Below are 24,125 nucleotides of genomic sequence, written 5' to 3' on the forward strand. Positions count from 1 at the left end.
ACTGACAGAAGGCCTTCGTAGTCTTAACTTGAGGCCACCCATTGGCTGGTGGGAGTAGGATGAAACGTTAGCACCTTTAATGTAGGGTTGAAAAATGGAATGCCAGGAAGTTAAAAGGACTTAGGGGAAAATGTCCTTTGGCCTTCCGCTGCATGACAGGATTCTGAAGTGCCTGCTAGTCAGCAGAGTAGACTCAGTTAGTCCAGTGAGAGGGAAGAGGGAAAAAAAAGCAGCAAATCCAGAGGACCAACATCAGTAATATCTTTGAGTACAGTGATGAAAGTATGAGAATGGCTGTGCCAGAAAGGCGGGTCTCTCATCAGATTTCCTAAAGCAGCTTATGTATCTGGCTCGCTGTTGGAGAGAGCTAGCCCTGCCTGGTGGGTGGTATTTACTGAGCACCTACTAAGTGCTCTTGAGTTCTGTACATCTTTCATGAAAAGAAGATTCCATCCTTCTTTTCTTTTCTATTTTTTTCCTCCTACTCCCCCACCCCAAATTAAGAGATTTTTTTAAAGTAGAATGAGATGGTGATTTGATTTTGTTTTCTGCCAGGACAAAGCAAAAGAAAATGTAGAATAGAATCATGAGGGGGTGAGCCTGTCCCTAGCAATTAACATAGTATGCAAAACAGGAAGTGTCCAAGGAGAGCTAAAACTATGGTGAAATGAATCTCATTTTCCTTCCTCTCATGACTGACTCTGGCACTGATTCTGGTGTTGGAAAGGTGATCAGATCTGCAAATGATCGACTGACATTTAGAGACAGAAAGAAATCACAACAAAGCTCCGATTGCTAACTGCAATAGAAATTTCCTTGGAGCTCTTTTGAAGTCTGAGAGACCGAACCCATTCAAGAAGAAGGAATTTTCTATTCTCCACTGTCTATGTAAGAGTACCCATCTCAGCGCAAGTCCAGATAGTTGTGTGGGAAGGGACATTGCCTCCCAATGCAAATTCCTTTTGACTTGTCTCCCCTTAGAAATACCTTCTTCCTTCTCCTTATCTGAAATGTAGCTCAGGTGAGCCCAGGGATATCACCCACTGGCCCACGAACTTTAGGTGTCACAACAACATGATATGCTCTCATTTCTCCACTTTACGTGAACCAAAACACCTGTGGTCCTGAGGGTCTAGTGACCATGACACAAATGGGAACAATATTTCTCAGTCCTTCTTCAGTGGTCTGTATGACACAATCACATTGTACCCGAATGAGATTCAAAGTTTTTGTTCTGATGGCGTCTCTGGATGGGACGCCAGCAAGTGCTAAAGAGCCTTTCCGATTTTATTTCTTGCTTCCTTTCTCTCTGAGCTATTGCTCAATTGTGCTGTTTTTGTTTTTTGTTTGTTTTTTTATTATCACCTCCTTAGTAAGAGCAATGGGAAATGACACTAAACTGATAACCAATCGTGGTCTTTTTATTGTTCCTTTCCCTTCTGCTGGTCTCATTAAAAAAAAAAAACACAACACCTGGCCATTTATTTCATCTCATGTATTGTCAATCAACATCACATTTTTCACCTCTTTACTGTGATTTTCCCCCCTCCCCCTTTGTGCTGTGTTTCCTGAGTGTGGCCCGCTTCCCCGCTGAATTCAACTGCAACCCAGACAAAAACTAAAGCGCGCGTCTCTCCCAGAGTTCACGGTGAAGGTCACCCCTGGAGAGATGGACATTGCATATGTGCTAGAAACATTACAGGCCACTTTGATGAAGCCCGTGTCTGTTCTTTGTTCTTGGTCCTCGGAGTGGGAGAACAGATGGATCATCATCGCTTTGCATCGTTTAAGACTTTTGATGAACACCTCCCAATCAAAATACTCCACAAATCTTGGCCTGTGTGTGTGTGTGTGTGTGTGTGTGTGTGTGTGTGTGTGTGTGTGTGTGTGTGTGTGTGTGTGTGTGTGTGTGTGTGTGTGTGTGTGTGTGTGTGTGTGTGTGTGTGTGTGTGTGTGTTATACAGCACTTCAGAATGACTGAGATGTTCAAAAGGGGCCTTGCCCAGTGAGCTGCTTGCAGGGATCCCATTCCCTGAGGTCGCCCTTCGTTAAGGTCTCTTGGTGGCCTACGGTTCTGTTTGATGGCGATTTCTGTTCATTCCGGATTGTATGACATCTCTTTAGCAGCTTCAAAGGGTCCTCTCCAAGCTGCGATTTTAGCATTTGGGTGCTGATCACCTCAGTCCCTGGACTTTTGTTATTTTCCTTGCCTTTGATGGCTTTCCTCCGTTCTTCTTCAGTTGGCGTTGACTTGTCCTTTCATCTCCAGGGCCTGTTCTGCAATGGCGTTATCTATTCATCTGGGAGTCCAGCCATTCAGCCCTCTGAAGAAGAGGCCCTTTCCTCACTCCTCTGCCCTGGCTGCCTCAGTGGGTAGTCTGGGATTTGTGCCTTTCATCAGGCAAAACTATGGAGACCCCCTTCTTTGGGCAGCCACTTTGGGGCCAGAATAAGGATTAGTGTATCACGATTCCTTTTTTTTCCCTCTCTCTTTCTCTCTCTTTTCTGTTTCTTTTCTTTTTTAAAAAATCAACCTCTTCTGTGTCTTCTCAACTGGGGTTGAGATGCAATGGTTTCTGTCATGGTAGGAATTTTTATAAACGGTTTCGCCTCTGATCATTGCCAAATGATGAAAGGGTGAACACTTTATCTCTACCTCGTAGACTTTGCACAGATGTACATTTATTGTCTCTTCCTAGAATGTGACCAAATGACCACTCCTGGAGGGTTTTTTTTCCTAGGCCTGCTAAGATTTTACCTGAGTTATTCATATGTGACCATATGGATTTTCTCTAAAACTCCTGCTACAAATATCCCATTTATTTTGCCTAATTAAACATTGCTTAAACATTGCTTATATTTATTCCAAAAGCTTGAGTACCAAATAATATGTGTGGTATGTATGAGTGTGCATGCATGTGTGCCCCCACCCCCAGCATGGAGCTCAAATTCAAGGCCTCATGCGGTTGCTTGACTTTTTCACTCAAGGCTAGTTCTATACCACTTTAGTTACACTTCTATTCCGGCTTTTTGCTGGTTAATTGGAAATAAGAGTCTCACTTTCCTGCCCAAGCCTGGCTTCAAACCATTATTGTCAGATCTCAGCCTCCTAAGTAACAGGAGCTACTGGCTAAAGAATATAATTGTAAAGGTGAGTTATTATAATTCTTTTCTAAATTAATTTAGAATTTCATACCAAGTAGGGTTTCCATGCAAAGTTCTGTGAGGCAGAGATACCAACGGAGTAACCCTTTAGTATAGAGGGAGGGTAGTTTTAGACTTGATCTTTTATACTGTTGGCAAACACATGCAGTACAACCTGTCTCGATGAAATGAAAAGTATACTTTTTAAAAAAAGTTTTTAAGTGGATTTGTTTTTTAAATCACCAAATGCATTGAAAGAAAAAGAAGAGACATGACTTGGAAATTTATTCTTAATTTCTAAGACCACTGTTAAAATGTACAGCAGGACTACTACATTCCAGAAAACACTCTTCTGTCCCTGTCACACTGAAAAAGACTCAAGACTCAAGACTGTAAAACAGCCATCAAATGACAGCAGTCAGTTCATGCTGTACATCACGTTAAGCAGCTCCAACTAATTCAAACTTAATTGGTGATTTGTTGGTAGCCTGTAAGAAAAAGCCATGTGAATTATCTCTTCTGGTCAGAATGAACAGATAATGTACATATGTGTAAAAGGAAGATATAATTCGAGACAAGCCAATTTTCTGAAGAAGTATGAGACATCCCCATGATTTACCTTCAAAATGCCTGCTCTGGAAAGTTGCCCTTAAACTTTACTTTTTTCTTTTTTCTTTTTGATGTGTATGCTGGTCCTGGGAATTGAAGTCAGTGCCTGAATGCTGTCCCTGAGCCTTTTCACCCAAAGCTGATGCTCTACTTCTTGAGCCACAGCTCTCCTTGCAGCTTTTTGGTAATTAATTGAAGATAAGAATCCCAAGGATTTTTCTGCCTGGGCTGACTTTGAACCGTGATCCTCAGATCTCATCCTCCTGATAGCTAGGATTACTGATGTGAGCTTTAAGCACCCACCTCAGACTTACAGTTTTTATAAAGAATTTTTTGCAGCCACTGAACAGGATATTGATATAATGTGTATGTACATGCAAAATATCTCTTTTGAAAATCTTACCTCTTGACTTGCATTGGACAGAAACAACATAAAATTTTGCCTCTGGTTGGTTTTTTTCCCCATTTCCCCATCAAATGTACCTTAACTAATAACCTTTTCTTTTTGAAAATTCCAGCAGGTTGGGCATTGTTATTATGAAAACAACCATTAGAATAAGTACCTTAATATAATGACCCACATTTAAACCAGAGACCTGAGCATTCAGAATTCAAGGGAACATTTACAAAAACATTCTAGCTTTAAGTAGAGTTTTTTTTTTTTAGGGGGGTGGTTTGAACAGTTTTTCTTTTATTAATTTTTGGAGACTATTATAGAATATTAGAATGAAATTAGGTAACCAACTAGAGAAATTGCTTTATTTTTTTCCCCAGTAGGTTCCAACGCATTACTTACTTGAGATTAGGACAGCTAAATCCTTGACAATAAGGTTAAGTAATGAGCATTATTATTTGCAATGTATATATCAATACTATATCTCACAAAAAGTGAGATATCACATGTAAATTGATTTTTTGTAAATGCCTAAATTATTTCATCTTTTTTTGGTAGGGAAGGTCTTTCAAAATATATTATGTAAGTCTCTGTCACCTAAGAGAGTTCATGGTTAATCTGTTCTTAATGATTTCCAGTCATTATAAACATTAATTATTATGGCGTGTGCAGTATGCTGTAATTCAGGATGTCTTTACAGAGACCCAGGTGTGGCTGCCTCTTGACCTCTTACACTAAATGGCCCCATACAGGCATCCTTGATGAATTCATAAGTGTCTTTCTTTTAAATCTCTTTAAAAATCTCTTCCTTTAAGATCAATCTGTTTCTCTGCTGCTAATATAGCTGAACTCTCAGTTCCATTCTGATATGCTTCCCCCCGGCCCTCCCCGCCCCCCACACACAAATCTTCTGTTTCCCGAATCCCTTGATATCAAGATTGTTAGGATTATGTCTCACAGAAAAGAAAAATATCTCTGAGTAACTCAAAGGGCAGAAGAAAGATGCCTTTTTAGGCCCTTTCTGGTGATTCTAGTTCTTAGAATTATAACCATATCTTTGTCTATCTTTGTTGTTATTTGGTTGTTGTTGTTTTTCTGGCTCTTCTGTGTTCCATTTTGCAAGGCCTTCAAGTGAGAGATCTATAATTACAAAAAGTTATATAGCAGTTGTTTATACTTTCCTGACCATAGTTATAATTTAGTATTACTTTTTCATTTTATTTCATGTCATTTCATTTCATTTTGTATGTCAGCCCTTGGGCTTGAACTCAGGGCCTGGGCTTGAACTCAAGACTGGTACTCTACCACTTGAGCTACAACTCCACTTCTGGATTTTTGCTGGTTAATTGGAAATAAAGTTATCTGACTGGGCTGGCTTTGAACTCTGATTCTCCTAGGTAGCTAGGATTAGAGTTGGGCCACAGCTTAAAAAATCTAGCCGCTTTTCTTACTTGTAGATAAACTGGAAATTGTACACATATCTTGGTGTCAGTATTTGTTGTGTGAAAGCAAGAGTAGTTTCCTTTTAACTTCCTTTTTTAAACATTTCCCACAGTGGCTCCCCTGAAGTCTGTGCCTAGAAAATACCTATTAATTGTCTGAGATTTTAAAATAATTATCACAAACACAAGCCACATATGAGTGAAACTTTCAAAGAACTGTATTTGACTTTCACATCCCAGAACATACCTCTGTGTTTTTCACACCTTGGTTTTGAAACAAAAACAAGCTTGAAAAACCATCATGAAAGACCCAAGTTGACCATAAATAATGAAAAAAATTTATGAAAGAGCTAAAACTAAAATTCTTCATGGACATACATTCCAGGCCCACTGCAACTTCTCTCTGTCTCTTTCTCTGTCTCTCTGTTTCTCTGTCTCTCTGTCCCTGTCTCTCTTTCTCTCTCTCTCTGTCTCTCTCTCTCTCTCTCTCTCTATGTCTCTCTCTCTCTTGCTGATCATGGGGCTTGAACTCAGGGCCTGAGCTTTGTCCATGAGCCTCTTTGTACTCAATTTTAGCACTCTACCACTTGAACCACAATGCCACTCCCAGCTTTTTTGAGTTTACTGGAGATAAGAGTTTCACAGGGACTTTTCTGCCTATGCTGGCTTCAAAACTGTGATCCTTAAATCTCAGCCTTCTGAGTATCTAGGATTATAGGCATGAGCCACTGGCACCCAGCTTGCAGTTATTTTCTGAAGGAAAAATTTGTAGCTCCTAATTTGCAACTCTTATTTGTTCACTCATTCATCCATCCACTTATTCATTAATTATTATTAACTATAGATATATATATAGTTATACATATATGTATCTATGTCATATGACATATGTCATATCATATATTTAATGCCTGCTGAGCCTAGGAGTAATGCAAAGACCAATGAGACCAATCTCATGAGACTGGGACTCATGAAACAGGTATTTGGGCCAAAATTTGAAAGTTGATTTCATCATAGCCTACCTGCCATTTTAACTAGACTAATTTCTTTTTTTTGGTTAAAACTGAAAACTTTAAAGTGAAACATAACTTGTGGGGTTTTTGGTGTTGTTTTCTCATAAAATTGTCTTGGTTCTATTAGAATAGTCCCAAATAATCCATGTTCTGGGAAGAAATATGGGAAAGTGGCATCATAATATTTGTCTGTTTGCTGACAGGTCATTCAGGAGTCCTGTCCAAGGTCATTGACAATAGCCTGGAAGTGATAGGAAGTCATGGGCCTCTGCCAAACACACTCAGAAGATGCCTGTCAGCAAGTGACATCTAATCCCTTAGCCTTGACTCATACCTGTTGTTAGGTTTCCTATGGGAACTTACAGGTTGTTGTTTAATGTTGTTCCCAGGAAAGTTAATAGAGATGCAAGTCAGGAAACAATGAAAGTTTTATGTACAACAATCAGTCTGCATTCTATGGTTTTACTGACCTGTTTTTTGTTTTGTTTTGCCAGTACTGGGACATAAATTTAGGGCTTAAGCATTGTCCCTTGGCTTTTTCACTCAAGACTGGCACTCTATCACTTGAGCCACAGCTCCATTTCTGGCTTCTTGGTGGTTAATTGGAGATAAGAGTTTCATGGCCTTTCCTGCACCGGCTGACTTTGAACCATGATCCTCAGATCTCAGCCTCCAAAGTAGTTAGGATTACAGGCCTGAGCCACCAGCGCCAGGCTACTGATCTGTTTTTGCTTTGTAATCAAATACACTGACTTAGCACTTCTCCCTCCCTGCCATTAGCTTGCTTTCTGGGTGACTCAACATGTTTTACATTTTCTTTTTTGTTTTTGTTTTTTTTATATTGTGAAAATACTGTACAGAGGGGTTACAATTACATGAGAAAGGTAATGAGTACATTTCTTATCAAGCATTGTTGCCTCCTTTGTTTCCCCTTCCAATCTCTTCCCATCCCACCTCCCCCCCTCAAAGTTGTAAAGTTGGTTTTTCGACATAATGTCTTGTACAACTCATTGTTGCAATGGGTCCACCTGTATCCCTATTTAAACAATTTGTTTTTTCCCTTCTTCACAAATTATACCAACATCAAATACAGTGAAAACAGGGATTATACCATGGGGGAGGGAATGTTTTACATCTTAAATAGTATCCTTTAATCAGATCTGATCATCATAATTGTGTAAGGCATTCATTTATATAATTTTGGAGTGAAGTTACCAATATTTTGTTTTATGCAGCTTCCTTTCTGCTGTAAGTTAACATTTAAATCCTTTGTTGGCCTTCGTCACATGGAAAGATCAAGATGATTTTATAGACATTGTTGATTTTTATTGCCTTACAGTTTTAAGAAACACATGAGTTCTTTGTAAGAAAACATTTCCAGCTGAATCATAATGTGCTTATTAATTAAATTTGTCATTAGGAATGCTTGAAAGAAAAGTCTTATTTGCAGAGTATAAACTGTTTTTGAAAAAAAAAAAGCTTTTAAACATTCAGAAAATGCTTTTTTTTCCTAAGCACACCATTGCAGTTTGTTTTAATGCTTTGAATTTATAACCTTATAATGTGGCATCATTATTAAATTCACCAATGCAGAATTGGAAAGCTAGAAATGCCTAAAACCAAAATCACTCGCTCTTAAGATGCCACAGTTGGACTGTGAGACACGCAACTAGCTTAACTGAGTAACAAAACATCCACTTCCCAAGTGAAAATTCTTCAATCATTTGAATATTCAGAAAATATAGCACCAGTATATCTCAACTGACAAGTAAACTTACATATCTCATTTTCTGTTGGTGTTTTTTTATTGCTTATATAGCTATAAACCTCTAGTTTGGGCTCATAAGATATTTATTTTTCTAGTTTTATAGATGAGGAAACCAAAGTTTATGTGACTCAAGCAACTTGTCACCAACCTCATAGCCAATAAGTGTTAAAAGTATAATGAGAAACCAGATTTTTCTTCCAGTTTCATTTCTAGAAATCAGCTGGGCAATAGTGACTCATGCCTATAATCCTAGCTGCTCAGCTAGGCTAAGATCTGAGGATCATGGTTCAAAGCCATCTTGGGCAGATTTATCTTAAAGACTCTGATCTCTAATTAACCAGCCAAAAACAACAGCAACAACAACAACAAAAAACCCTGAAAGTTGACATGTGGCTTAAGTGGTAGAGCATCAGTCTCCAGCAAAAAAAATCCAAACAAGAAGAGCCTCATGCCCTGAGGTCAAGCCCCTGTACCCTGGTAATGACACACACACACACACACACACACACACACACACACACACACACACACACACACACACACACACACACACACACACACACACACACAACAAAAACAAAAAACCTTGAACTCTTTCTCACTATGTGCTGCATCTAATGAAGGACTACTCACTTGTTCAACAAATATTTACCCAACCTCTATATGTGGTAAAGCTTAGTGTTATAAGAGAGATATAAAGGTTAAAAAAGACAAACGAAAGTGAACACAATAAATGATGGCAAAAAAAAAAAACAAAACAGGGTGACAAGTCAGGCTGGTGGCCAAGAAGGAAGGGGTCGTGTAGGGGAGCCACAGCTTGTGTGATGGAGGACTAGGAGGTGGGCTCAGCCCTTCCTAGGGGCAGTGACATTTAAACTGAGTTGACAAGGTGGGAAAAATAGACAGCTACAGTGCCATCTCAGGGCTGGTGAATTCTCTATTTATGAATTTGCTGCTACCTAAAATTTCCAACCCCAAACCAATACCAGCAGGTTCAGACTTTGGTAAACAAGTGTGCATTTGCAGACCCTCCCCGCCTTCCCTGTCCCAGCTCCATCAACACGAGATTCCACCTGCTGGCTTTCCCCTCTTATGCTATATGAGTAAGGGAGGGCCTCAAAGTCTAGTGCTACATTTTTGTAAAATTTTGCACATTTTTTTTTTTTTGGTGTGCGTGAGCGATCTTACTGTTTACAAGGACTCGTGAGCCTAGTGCTTGTCAAGGAGCTGTCCATAGCACTACCCACCAGAAGACGGAAAGCCACCAACAGGGAAAACACTATGGCCTGCGAAAGTTTCCCTCAGCCCTCAGCCCATGAGTCATACTCCTTCAGCTGAGAGGTCAGGGTTAGAAAGTGGACAGAATATATTAAATAAGGTGGCTTTTAAGCAGAACCATTCATAAACGTGATTATGTGGACCATGAGCACAGACCAGCAGAACCCAAACCCTGTATTTCCTATGACAGTGGGGATTCCACATTCCTGGTGACTTTATTGAACTTAACTACAGCAAACCTGCAATAGATAGATAAGTACCTAACAGTAAAAAAGAAAGGGGGGGGAGGAGGAAGGAAGGAGAGAGGGAGGGAAGGAGGGAGAAAGGGAGAGGAAGGCAGACAGGAAGGGGAAGGAAGGAAGGAAAGGAAGGAAGGAAGGAAGGAACGAAGGAAGGAAGGAACGAAGGAGAAAAATAGAAAGAGAGAAAAGGGGTTGGTGAGAAATCGGAGCCACTGGAACTCCTATAAGTAGTTGGTGTAAATGCAAAATAGCATGCCACTGTGGAAATCATTTGGCATTTTGTAAATAATTAAATGTGTATGTTTGTGACACATGATCTAACAATTACTTACTACCCACAGTAAGTAATGACATTTGTGCACGTAACAACCAGTACATGAGTATTCAACTTTTATTTGTGATAGCCAAAAACATTGAAAATGACTTTTTCAATTGATGAGTGAATGAATAATCCAGCTGTGAGACTGAATATTACTCAATAATAAAAAAAGAGACAGATTATTGGTATACTTGGCCATGTAGGATGAATCTCAAATGCACAATGAATGCTTAATAGAAGAAAATTGAATAGTGTATTTTTTGTTTGTGTGCCAGTTTTGGAATTTGAACTCTGAGCCTGAGTGCTGTTCCTGAGCTTCTTTCACTGTATTTGATGTCGATATAATTTGTGGAGGGGAAGGGAAAAAAACAAATCATTTAACTAGGGATACAGGTGGACCCATTGCAACAATGAGATGTACGAGTCATTATGTTGAAAACGAACTTTACAACTTTGGTAGTTAATTTGAGATAAGAGTCTCACAGACTTTCTTGACCCAGCCAGCTTTGAACTGTGATTCTCAGATCTCAGCCTCTGAGTTGCTAGGATTACAGGTGTGAGCCACCAGCATCTGGCTCGAATAGTATATACTTGTACTCAAATACTGTTCTTTGAAAACAAAACTATAAGGTTAGAAAATGGATCACTGATTGCCAAGATTTGGGGTAATTTGGAGTAATTTGGTTACAGAGGATCCTAGGGGAATATGAGAATTTTCTTGATTGTGTTTGTGGTTATACAATTAAATACCCTTTTCAGAGTCCAAGCACTTTACACTAAAAATGGTGAGCTTTGCCATATGTCAATCCTGTTTTATTAAAAACAAAAAAATTAAAAATGGAACGCTGAAGGATGAATAGAATGTTTCCAGTTTGCTACAGTAACAGCAGAAAATACACTGCAGAGAGGGGGAGGAGGGAGGGAGAGAGAGAGAAAGAGAGAGAGAGAGACAGAGAGACAGAGAGACAGAGAGAGACAGAGACAGAGAGAGACAGAGAGAGAGAGACAGAGAGAGAGAGAGAGAGAGAACTTTATAACCATTCTACTATGGGTATAAACACTAGGTAGTTATTTCTGTTCTATGACATACTGGACAGCGTTACCTCTGAACAGTTCAGGCACACATGCCTAATTTCTTCTTGCTTGTTCATGCCTAAACCTAATCTGGTGACAGGAAAGCTTTCTTACAAGTGTTTCTGACAAGTGCTGAAATCTGCAAACTTCACTATAATTCTAATGGATGCATTATTAATGAGGACCAAATTTTTTTGATTTTCTAATTGTTTTTATAAATGTAGTGTACAGTTACATAAGTTAAATAAAGAATACATTTCTTTTTGAACAATGTCACCCCTTCCCTTGTTCTCTCCCAATTTTTCCCTCCCATCCCCACCCCCAGTTGTAGAGTTCATTTTCCACATAGCGTCTAGTGAGTACCACTGCAGCATTTGTTCACCCTTTGTCCCTCCATTTGTGTGCCTCCCTTACCCTCCCAAAGACAGATGAAGAAACAAGACAAAAAGAAAAGAAAATAATAGGGCTGGGAAGGTGGCTCAGTGGTAGAGTGTTTGCCTTGCATACATGAGGCCCTGAGTTAGATTCCTCAGCACCACAGAAGCAGAAAAAGCCGGAAGTGGCGCTGTGGCTCAAGTGGTAGAGCCCTAGCCTTGAGCTAAAGAGCTGAGGAAAGGGCTCAGCCCCAGAGTTCTGGCCCATGACAGAAAGAAAGAAAGAAAGAAAGAAAGAAAGAAAGAAAGAAAGAAAGAAAGAAAGAAAGAAAGAAAGAAAGAAAGAAAGAAAGAAAGAAAGAAGAAAGAAAGAGAGAGAGAGGGAGGGAAGAAAGAAAGAAAGAAAGAAAGGAAGGAAGGAAGGAAGGAAAGAAGGAAAGAAAGAAAGAAAAAAGAAAAGAAAGAAAGAAAACAATAACAACAACAAAGAAAAAAAACCCTTGTTTCCATTTCCTGGAGTTCATTTTGATAAATATTATTTTATTTTCTTCTCCTAAGACTATCCACCTTTGATCTCACCATGTGATGGTCAAGAGTCCTGTATAATTGACCATGTCCTGGTGCGTTTTAGGTCTATCTTCCACACAAGAGAGAAAATGTACTATGTGAAGGACCAAACTCTTACTGGATTGGAATTGCCCAGTTGAATGGCAGTTTAACCTTGGGATAGAAGAAGAATAAAAACAAATAGAATCAATGGGCTACTTTATCTTGCTTACATTTGTTTATTTAATGGTAGACTACTATCAGACATAGATAGCTTACATACTTGTGTCCTTTGATGTTTTCTGAATAGTTTGCAGCCCTACTGGTTCTCATCTTCTTTGTTTTTCCCTTGTTTACAAAGTCCTTATCACCTTTCCTCTACTCTAGTTCATGGCTAGGAGATATTGTCCCAGCAGCTGAGGGTTCCATTCTAGCTTATGAAACTCGGTTTCACCACACACTTACATATACCTAACCTTTGGAGGAATGGGCAAGCTTGGATCTGTGAGACTATTATTGCATTCAAGCCTTTACAACAAAATCAATAAAGCATCACAGTAGTTTCTCAAGAATGTGTGCCATAGATTAAATATTTGTATTTATGAACTCATGCCTTGTATCATGAGATGTTAAAAAAAACAACTTTTTTGCTTTGTGTTTCACTTAAGTTGGGATGTCCATGTATAACCTGAAGGTTATAAAGGTGCTGTTTAGAGACAGGTTACCTGTAGGGTAGCTAATACTTAACCAAAGTTGTTTAGTGAACGAGGGCTACAAGTTACTCAAAGTGCACTGAACATAGAATGGTTGTGCTTATGATTAGGTGAGTGAAGCCATTGGTTAAGCGACTACAGTACGTAACTGAGATGCTATCTTACAGGACATCTCTTGCAAGAACTGTTTGTAAAAATTATCAAATCCACAAAAGCTTTTTTTTTTAAGTAATAAGTACCTTTTCTTTTGTGCATTTTCTATTGAATAGCATGAAGTGCAAAAATTGCTGCTTTTTACGTGTGTGGGGGGAGGGGAGGGGAGCAGGGAACCTGATCCCAGGGCTTGGGTGGTTCCCTTTAGCAATTTGTCTCTTAGCATTTTTACCATTTAAACCACAGCTCTACATCAAGCTTTTTGGTGGTTAATTGAAGATAAGAGTTTTGTGGACTTTCCTGCCCAGGCTGGTTTCAAACCATGATTCTCAGATCTCAGCCTCATGAGTAGCTAGGATTACATATATAACCCAACAGAACCCAACTATTTGACATTTTGAACTGAATTTTTTTTCTTTTTTAAATTTTATTTATTTTTATTTTTTTAATTTTTATTTATTTTTTATTGTGAAAATACTGTACAGAGGGGTTACAATTACATGAGCAAGATAATGAGTACATTTCTTACCAATCATTGTAGCCTCCTCCTTTGTTTCCCCTTCCATCCCTTCTGAATATTTATTTTTCTTTTGCTTAGAATCTTTTAGCAATGGCAGAATTAGCCTCTGTGTGTGTGTGTGTGTGTGTGTGTGTGTGCGCGCACACACACACACACACACACACACTTAACATTTCCTTGTGATCCTAACGTTCTATTATTAATATGTAGAATTCTTTCATTATTCCAAAATTTAAAAAAGTCTCCCCTCAAGAGTTAATTTAATAGGTAGCAAGTGTTTCTTAAACACACAAATGGCAACATTGTTTCCAAACAGGATAATTACAACTCTGTACAGCATGTTTCTTCATTAGTAGTAATTAAATAATTTACTAAATTGTGCAATAATTCCTAATGACACATGTAACTCTGCTCAATTACAGGAGCTAGCAATAAAGGAGTTTCTTGCACACATGCCTAGATGTGATTAGAGTACTAATTTCTGGTTCCTAGAGAAGTCTCCTTGCTATTTTTACAATACTAAGTAGTGCTGTAGCACCGGATGCAAGGAAAAAAATGTAAAAGTTTTGAGCTGCATGATGTAAGTACCCTAGAAAAGGTCTATTAGCATTTTCTTATTCCATTGGTTTTCTTATTCCATTCTTGTACACTTAGACAAGTCACTTAATTTCTCCATGCCTCAATTTCCTCATCTGTAAAATGAGAGTAATACATTACAGATGTTGCTGGGTGAGGTGGTACATGCCTGTAATTCCAGCTTCTTTGGAGGTGGAGACAAGAGAGGGGGTGGCTCAAGGCCAGCCCAGGTAAAGTTAGTGAACCCCTATCTTAAAAACAAGTGGTGCATGCCCATAGTTCCAAGTACCTGGGAGGCAGAAGTAGGATGATCTTGTTTTGAGACCCCTGAATGAAAATCAAACTGAAAAAAAGCAAAAAGGCAGGGAGGCATGGCTGAAGAGGCAGAGCACCACCTGCCTAGCAAGCATAATTCAGTTTGTAATACTGTATCTTTATATAAAAAAAGGTACAGAATATTTGGCCCTCTTTTTTTTTTTATCAAGGCTGGCGCTCTATCACTTGAGTCCCACATCCAGTCCAACTTTTCCCTAGTTGATTGGAAATAAGACTCTCATAGACTTTCCTACCTGAGCTGGCTTTGAACCTCAATCCTTAGATCTAAGCCTCCTGAGTAGCTAGGATTACAGGCATGAGCTGCTGGCACCCAGTGTGTAAATGCAAAAAAGAATAATCAAATACATGACAATTAGAGAGGGAATGCCACGGGTAGTTTAGCCAGGCAGAGCAGGGATAAGAAGCAAGAGCAGCAGTATTGAATAATTATCGAAAAGTCACTGTGAATTTCAAAAATTATTTTAGGAGTCATATGGCTTAACGTAATTTGAATGGAATGCCCTCATTTCACCTATCTCCACTTTTCAAAACATAAGGATAGTTTTTAATGCAAGAGAAAAGCAGCAATTACATTGTTAATATGAACCCAACCTATCTAGAAGACTGAAGTATGTGTTTTTTTCCCCTTCCAATGAAAACACACCCACCGTTCTATTTATACTTTAGTGCTCGCTGTGCAGGACAGGACATAAATAATAGATGGACTCGTAAGAGTTGAGAATTGCCTTGTGGTCCGTCCTTGTCAGCCCAGATAAATCCATCCCCTAAACCAGACCTGAAATGTGAGCATCAAAACCACTATTGACAGATAGCTCAACTGCCTGTAATGTCAATAGTTCGAAAATGAGGATTTCATAATGCAGAATAATTGATTACTTTGCTTGACTGAACAAGAACATATTTTCTCTACAAAAGCAAGAGAATGCCATCGTTTGTGTCTGGATTTCTCTCAGCTGTGAGACTTGGATTTCCCAGAGATGCCCATGCTGCTGTGTGGTCTTTATCGTATATGATCCCCTCCCCACCAAAAAAAAAAAAAAGTTCCTCTTTTCTCCATTATTTGAAAATATCTTTTTTTATGGGGCTGGGAAGGTGGCTCAGTGGTAGAGCACTTGCCTTGCATGCTCGAGGCCCTGGGTTCGATTCCTCAGCACCACATAAAAAAAAAAAGCCGGAAGTGGCGCTGTGGCTCAAGTGGTAGAGTGCTAGCCTTGAGCTGAAGAGCTGAGGGACAGTGCCCAGGCCCAGAGTTCAGGCCCCACGACCGGACCCAAAAAAAAAAAATATATCTTTTAAAGATTGTTCTCTGTGTGTGGTACTGTTCCTAGGGCTTGAACCTGAAGCTTAGGCACTGACTGGCAGGTGTTTTTTTGGTTGGTTGGGTTTTTTTGGGGGGGGGTTGACTTTTGTTTTTTTTCCCTCTACCACTTGAACCACAGCTTCACTTCTGGCTTTTTGGTAGTTAGTTGGAGATAAAAGTCTCACAAAATTTCCTGTCCAGGATGGCTTTGAACTGTGATCCTCAGATCTCAGCCTCCTAAATAGTTAAGGATTACAGGCGTGGGCCACTGGTGCTTGGCTTTTACTCTTTTTTAAATAAATAAAATAATAATAGGGGTCTACATTCAAAGCATTTATATTAATAGGACTGTCTCAAATAATGTTTAGAATTCGATGAGATGCAAAAAAAAAAAAAAATAACATTACATTTTATCTTGTTCTTCCTAGAGTGCTCTGCTTAGCTTTCCACTCCGATGAAATAACACCCATTTCCAGTTTTATTCTTCCTTGGTGCTGTGATATGCATTTCTTTTGCTCTATGTGTTTTATTAAGTGTAATTTAACTTTATGGCTATCAAACCAACTATTAATCCTTACAATAAGAGTGAAATAGATGACCTGCAAAGAGATTTATTTTTGAAACCACTATTTCTTTCTTCTGCCCTCTATTCTCATTCTCTCTCTCTCTTTCTCTCCCTCCCTACCCCCCTCTCTCTGTACAGTTTGAACAGCTGAGCCCTAGGCACTCTCTGGGAAGCAGGACCAATAGCTACAGCCTCTGTCTGGGGCTCTCTACCCTTGCTTTATCTGTATGTATCTGAAGGTACTTTATGAACCCCTGGAATTAATTGTTCCCTAAGTGAGAAATGCCTTTTCTGTCTGTACAGCTGTTGTTTCTGCCCTCCTACCAATTTCTATTCCTATTTCTCTTTCTTTACTTTTTTTCTTTCTTTATTTTTGTTCAAGTATTAGGGTTTGAACTCAGGGCCCTTGGACTCTTGCTTAGCTTTTTCTCTCAGGCTAGCACTCAACCACTTGAGCCACACCTTCACTTTTGGCGGTTCATTGGAGGTAAGAGTCTCACAGACTTTCCTGCCCTGCGTGGCTTCAAACCATGATTCTCAGATCTCAGCCTCCTGAGTAACTAGGATTATGGGGTGAGCTACTAGCACCCAGATCCTATTTCTATGTCTATCCACTGAGATTTCCTTTGACCTGCAAAGCCTCACTCAGATGCTACCTCCCTCTGAAAATCCTTCTCAGGAAGTTTCAGAATGAACCCTTTACAAAGTAACCTCTTACTCCTGATCCACAGAGCCCTTTATTCCTGGCACACTTCTAATAACATGTCACAGATGCTGTCTTACATTATGAGCATTGCCGTTGTTTTTCTGTTTGATTACAAGCACCTTGAAGGACAAGCTAATGTTATGGTCATTTTTGTCTCCTCTTTCATGTTCTTTCATGTTGGGGTACACAGAGATAGCTTAATCACTGTTAGCTAGTTAGGAGTTTACTCTCTTACAGGAAAAAAGATGTAAAGGACTGCTAGGCCTTAGGCCTTTTAGATAGAGGTAACTTGCTCTTATTTATCTTCATGTCTCTAATGCTAACTTAATAGTTATTTATTGCCAGGCACTGGTGGCTCACTCCTGTAATCCTATCTAGTCAAGGAGGCTGAGATCTGAGGATGGCAGCTTGAAGTCAGCCCATCCAGGAAAGTTTGTGAGAATCTTCTATCTAATTAACTACAAAAAAAAAAAAAAAAACAACTTTGAAGTGGAGCTGTGGCTCGAGTGATAGAGCACTAACTTTGTGCAAAAAAGCTCAGGAATATTGCCTAGTCCCTGAGTTCTAACCTCAGGACTGGCACACACAAAAAAGAATTAGTTGTTTATTGTGTGTGTGTGCGCATACACACACATACACACAGAAAGCATAGCCATATTGCATGTTAATACTCATTTCAACAAATCTTTAGTAAGAATCAGTGTTTTTATGCCAGGTACAAGTTCTGTGAATAGCATTATAATGGGCTAGAAGGAGAGACAGTGCTGATGGTGAGCGCTATTAAAACATGATGATCAATTTGTCATTTCTTAAAAGTGTTCACTTTAATCTGCCTAGTGACCTTACAAGATTCTGCTTAGCCTTATCTCACATTTGATGAAGCAAGGATTTGCTCAAGATCTCTGAACTCCTGAGTGGGATGACAGTTGGTTTTGTGCCCAATTTGGTGTGATGCCAGTGCTCCTTTAGCTATACCACAGGGTTCAATGGAGTAGCGAAGGCTCCTTGGAGAAGTTAGTGGGCATGGCTAGGCAGGGGAAAAACAAGAGGTGACAGTGTTCCCCAAAAGTGGATGGAGGGGATCCTGGAGGCAGTGATGAGTTGTAGGCATTGCAGAAGTCCCTTGGATGTCTGGTCTCACACTTTTTATTTCACAGAGGCCCTGAATAAGGCCTGGGCTCCTGTCAGGTGCTATGGTCTCTCCAAGGTAACAAAGCTAGATCCCAGGATTCTATGTCCTTACTTCACTTGTATTTACTGGTGGGGGCGGGGGACAGGGGTGCATGTGTGTGTGGACTTTTTCTGAGTACTTTTATTAAAGAGCCTCACAGACTTTCTCTTGCCCAAGCTAGCCTGGGCACTATCCCTGAGCTTCTTTTTTTGGGTCTGGTCGTGGGGCCTGAACTCTGGGCCTGGGCACTGTCCCTTAGCTCTTCAGCTCAAGGCTAGCGCTCTACCACTTGAGCCACAGCGCCACTTCCAGCTTTTTTCTTTTTGCTTATGTGGTACTGAGGAATCGAACCCAGGGCCTCATGCATGCAAGGCAAGCACTGTACCACTGAGCCACCTTCCCAGCCCCTTTCCTGTTTTCTTAAGCTACCAAAAAGAAAAATTTCCTTTATGGCCTGTCTACTGTCAGCTTTAGGAGAAGGGGTGAAGATAGATGCTGGGGATATAGAGAAATGGAAGAGCTCTTTGATTCTGATTTATATCTTGCTACCTTAGCAGGTGTGTGTGTGTGTGTGTGTGTGTGTGTGTGTGTGTGTGTGTGTGTGTGTGTGTGTGTGTGTGTGTGTGTGTGTGTGTGTGTGTGTGTGTGTGTGTGTGTGTGTGTGTGTGTGTGGTGTACTGAAGCACCTGTTGCATACTTCATCTGTGGAGGCTGCTCCTGTGTGTCTGGCTGAACTTTACCCTTTTCCTCACTGGGATGGTTACAAAACAGAACACCACTTCTCTGAATTTCCTAATAGGTATATGAAATCTTTGGTTCCAGAAATCCCAGAATCCCTGCAACCATTGACTCCATACAGCCAAATCTTTCACCTCTGACATTCCATCACACTCAGAGTGACTTGCAGCCACGTGTGGACCATGGGTAGCAACATTTGGTACCAAGCATCTTTTCATTGGGAAAACCAGACTCTGCACTTCCTCTAACTCACTCGGGTAACCCACTGCTATAGGGTTTCAAGGCAAAGGTCAGCTGATAAGGGAACTTTCTGCCTAGTTCTTGGCTTGATTTCCTAGCAGAGTGGTAGGCACATAAATACTCAGTTTTGTGTGACCGATTAAGAGAAATGTGTGTAGGTATGAGCCTGCACATGGAACACTGAAGACATCTCTTGCCACGCAAATGCATGTTGTGTTGTATTTCCTGGACAATGCATTTGTAAAAATATGTACATGTGTACTTAAAGCTATATGTACATTTATTTTAAAATTGTAAGACAGGTAAGCCACATTAGTACATCCATTTCCTCCCCCTAAACACAAACTCAGAAATAAGATCAATCAGGACTTTTCTCTCTCAGCTCATTCATTCATGGCCTTTGCCAGTGTGACTCTATTCATGAATATTCCTTTTGTAAAATACTGGCTCCTCTCTGGACTCAAAATTAAGCCAAGCTGTGATCTATGGAGGCTAAATCTTTTCCTTCTTTATTGCTTCCCAAGTGATCTTGCTTAGAATTCTTTGGGCCTAGCCTTATTTGGCCTATGAGAAACTGGGCCCCAGGTCCACCAGAATGTTGCAACTCCTATAGATCACATTGGAGGGCGGACTAAGGATTCAGCCGAATCAAGCAGCCCAGGACCACATTAACCTTTCACTGATCCTTTCACTTGTTCAGTTAAAAAGAAATTAATTGAATTAGGAAGTTGCTACACATCAGAGAGAGACAGGGAGACGGGGGGGGGGGGGAGGGGGTAGAGGCAGAGATAGAGATGGAGAGAGGCTACATGAGAACCTAAATGTCTGTCCCATCTATCAGCAGGCTTTGAAATAATCATTATCCTGCAAACAGCCCTTGCAGACTGGGATAATAGTCCACCAGTTTCTCCTTCTACTCCTTAGCAGGGGATGGGAGGATGGATATGCCATTGGATCAATCCCTATGTAGTAAGAAACCAAATAAACTCATGAAAGTAAAAATATCATTTCTTTATTTACCCTCTGAAAGAAAACATATGGGCACCAGTTTACTGATGATGCTCCATTCTGCTTCCTTGATATGTGCCAGATCCAGTGTGAAATCCAGGACGGGACAGCCTGGGGGGAAGTCCATCATCTCTGGGGAGATTACATGTGTTTCTTCTTTTTCTTTTGCTACTGTTGTTGTTTGGTGCCAGTCCTAGGCCTTCAACTCAGGGCCTGGACAATATCCCTAAGCATTTTTGCTGAAGGCCTGGCACTCTACCACTTGAACCACGTCTCCACTTCCAGATTTTGGGTGGCTAACTGGAGATCAGAGTCTCACAGACTTTCTTGGGCTGGGCTGGCTTTGAACCATAATCTGCAGATCTCAGAGCAGCTAGCATTATAAGGTAGGAGCTCCCGCACCTGGCTTATTTCCTCCTTTTCTGAGATTTACCAATAGAAACCTTTTAAGAGTTAACACAAAACATACATTCATTCACAGCAAAGAATTTTTACCCTGTTTGATTATGTTCATGTACCAGGGGTGGAGAACCTTTTTTCAGTTTTTTGGTTTTTTTTCGGCCAAAGGCCATTTAGAAACTTAGAACATTTTTTGAGGACCATACAAAAGTATGAATACAGGCAGCCTAGCGCAGGTGATGAGAAGCAAAGGAGAATAGATGTCCCATGTAAGAAATGAGTTTACTCTGGCCCAAGTAGTTATTCTTACTTTTTTTTCCTTTGAGAACATTTGGTTAAAAATAAAAGTATAGGAAGAATACAACACTAATAACATGTTTCCCCTTCCACATAGTACAAACTCTGTAAGCATTTAATTAATAAAATGTAAAGCTATTCCCAGATACTTACTGTATTTTAATATTGTATTTCTGCATTTTTGTATTTTAATATACAGTGGGTATAAGTTTTACTGAAAGGTATAAATTATGGCTGCCATTTGGCATTATTGAAAGGGCATAAGGAACCTTTCATTCCTTGCTGATTTGTTTGGTTGGAAACTTATGATTTCATAGAAAATTTGTGTCTCAACTGATGTAGAATAAAACCACATTCATTCATTTTGGTGGCAGTGCTGGGACTTGCACTCAGGGCCTAGGCGCTGCCCCTTAGCTTTTTCACTCAAGTCTGGTGCTAAACCACTTGAACCACAGCTTCATTTGGGTTTTTGCTGGACAAGAGTCTCACAGTTTCCTGCCCTCGTTGGCTTTGAACCAGACTTAGCCTCCTGAATAGCTAGGGTTCCAGATATGAGCCACTGGTACCTGGCCTATCTCTTTTTTTTTTTTTTCTTTGCCAAGTTTCCTGGGTGCTTTGTGTTAACATAAAGAGCAGTAGTATAGCTAGGGTTAAAAGCAGAGGCCATGTAAGAGAGGTATGTATTACAAAGCATCCAGGCACACAGGAAGGTTAGAACTTAATATCTGAAATTCTGTTGCTCATTAGTTGTAGGTTGTGAGTGAAATACATTTCTAAAGGGCAAGGTCAATATCACATTATCCCAGAAGTGTCTTTCTGAAATAAGTGTGTAAATATTTCACATAAATATGATGAGATGAGATTTCTGTGGAGGATCTTACTACATTCAATTACTACTTGTAACTGCAGGAATACATGGCACGTTGTTCTTTGTCGTTCCCCATTACCGATTTCATTTGAAATGGTCTGGAAATACATGCCGATGACTAGTGATGCAAGGCTATTTACCTTGGAGTCAGATGTCTGACCAGCCAGCAAAAGCTAATGGATTTGGTTATTTTCAAAGCATTATTTTTCTAAAGCAGGATACTGTTTTCCAGTGACATCATGAATTCTCAGAGTTGTACATCTAGATTCAGTCTCATTGAGTAAAGAACAATATAACTGTGAATGTGTAATCACTGAATATGTGTATGTGTGTGTGTGTCTGTGTCCATGTCCGTGTCTGTGTCCGTGTCCTCCAGTACAGGGGCTTGAACTCAAGGCCCGAGTATTATCCCTTAGCTTTTTCACCCAGAGCTAGCACTCTATGACTTGAGCCATAGCTCTACTTCTGGCTTTTTTGCTGGTTAACTGAAGATAAGTCTCTCACTTTCCTGTCCAGTCTGGCCTCCAACCGAAATCTTCAGATCTCAGGTTCCTGAGTACAGTAGCTAGGATTACAGGTGTGAGCCACTGGCGACTCAGTTTGCTTTATTTTTACCAGCTCAAAGGGTGAGAAAAGTGGGCCTAGGAACTACCACCAGGCTAGCGTGGAGTTCCCTCTTCTACTCGTTGTCAGCACAGGGAAATCAAGAACCAGATTTGAAGGATGGAGTCTGTGTCCCTGAGGGGCGTTGCCTCACTGGCAAGTGGGTTGCATCACAGGAACATGGTGTGATCTAATTTCATAACTGTAAACATTACATGGAGTATGGTTAATTCCTTTGCAACCCTTGTCCACTTTGCTATGGCTGGACAACTGAGTTAACATGGGTAGGTCTTGGCTTTACATTTTTATAATGCTTTTTTTATTGTGTTTTTTATTTGGTGGTGGTTTTTATTGTGGTGGTATTTTATTCTAAAGGGGGAAACCTGGGCTCTGATAGATCTGAAATCAAACATTTTTCTTTGAAACACACACACACACACACACACACACACACACACACACACACACACACACACAGAGTTTGACTGAAACACAATGAACTTTTCTGACCTTCTCAATGACAGCACTGTGAAAATGTTGGGAAAACTTAATTTTTGCCTTGAAAAGGGGCTTGGAGATTTGGGAAGCTCTGAAATCTTTTGTTTTCTTCAGGGCTGTCTGCATGTGTTTTAAATTATGGTTCAATGGGGGCAAGGGAAACTCAGTTATATGGGAGAGGAAAAAAAGAGACAGAAAAATGCTAGAATTCTTATTTAATCATCCTAAAGGCAACAACTAATAGTCATCCAGTATTTTTTTAAATTTGTAAATGGCAAAATGGACCAACAACAACAAAAAGTAGAATTGAAATTTCTCAGAAGAACAGTAGCAGGTAGGCAAATGTGATTTTTGGGAACTTCCCCCCCATTATTATTATTTATTATAGCTTTAATTACCCCTATTCCTCATTATTATACATGCACTTGTCCAAGTTTTAAATAATCCAGATCGTGGCTAAATAGCTATGAAATTCACCATATGGATATTCATTTGTACAATAATAATGTCAGGATTTACACGCGGCCAGTAAAGATGATTAAGCTTCAAAGTGTGAAGGGAATTAAATCTTAGTTAGCAAGTTAAAATTCATAACGTTGGTCTTTAGAGACTTTTTAAAAAAACACCCCACCCCCCACCCCGTCTAAAATACGTTTTATCTTTAGGGTTATGAAACTAGAGTCTTTTCCCACTTAGAGATGGGTTCTCCGGGAAGATAATTCTGGTCATGATAAACTTGAGAATTGAGGTTTAAATTGGCTAGCACCTGGAGCGCATTTGGGTGATTTCACAACGTTTTTCTAATTCTCCCAGGTGTCCGTGACTTTATTCTGGGGGGGGGGGGGGAGGAACAGGACTTCAGCTGGCGTGAAGAGGATTACTGGGGGCGGAGTTCCCCAGTGCCCAGATAGTCTCTTTTGTAAAACTAAGGGGGCGCTTATGTCCCTGTTCCAGGATCACTGCTTTGTAGGAGCTTTGTAGAAACAGGGTGCTCTGAAAAATTAGGGTGACTGTATCCTCTAGATCAAACCCCTCCCTCTCCCCCTTTTTTTTTCTGCCAACAAATGGAAAGCGCTCCACACCTCCCGGGAGCAGGGGGTCCGGGCAGTGGCGTCCGGCGGCGGCGCCTCAGGCCTCCCCGAGTTGCGGGGGGTGGGGGGTGAGGGATGGGAGAAAGTGATCCGACGCGTGTGGCACCGGGCGGTCCCTGGCGATCGGACTGGCAAGGAAA

General features: G+C 40.2%; 1 protein-coding gene across 4 annotated transcripts in view; it reads left to right on the plus strand.

The window, feature by feature from the left end:
• Positions 1-24,125, plus strand: part of Rora (RAR related orphan receptor A) — a 779,408-nt gene that overhangs the window by 652,953 nt on the left and 102,330 nt on the right. The gene's annotated exons all lie outside the window — the stretch shown is intronic.

This window comes from Dipodomys merriami, unplaced genomic scaffold (genome assembly GCF_024711535.1).
Source record: "Dipodomys merriami isolate MVZ:Mamm:240054 unplaced genomic scaffold, mDipMer1.0.p SCAF_48, whole genome shotgun sequence".
NCBI classification, from domain to species: domain Eukaryota; kingdom Metazoa; phylum Chordata; class Mammalia; order Rodentia; family Heteromyidae; genus Dipodomys; species Dipodomys merriami.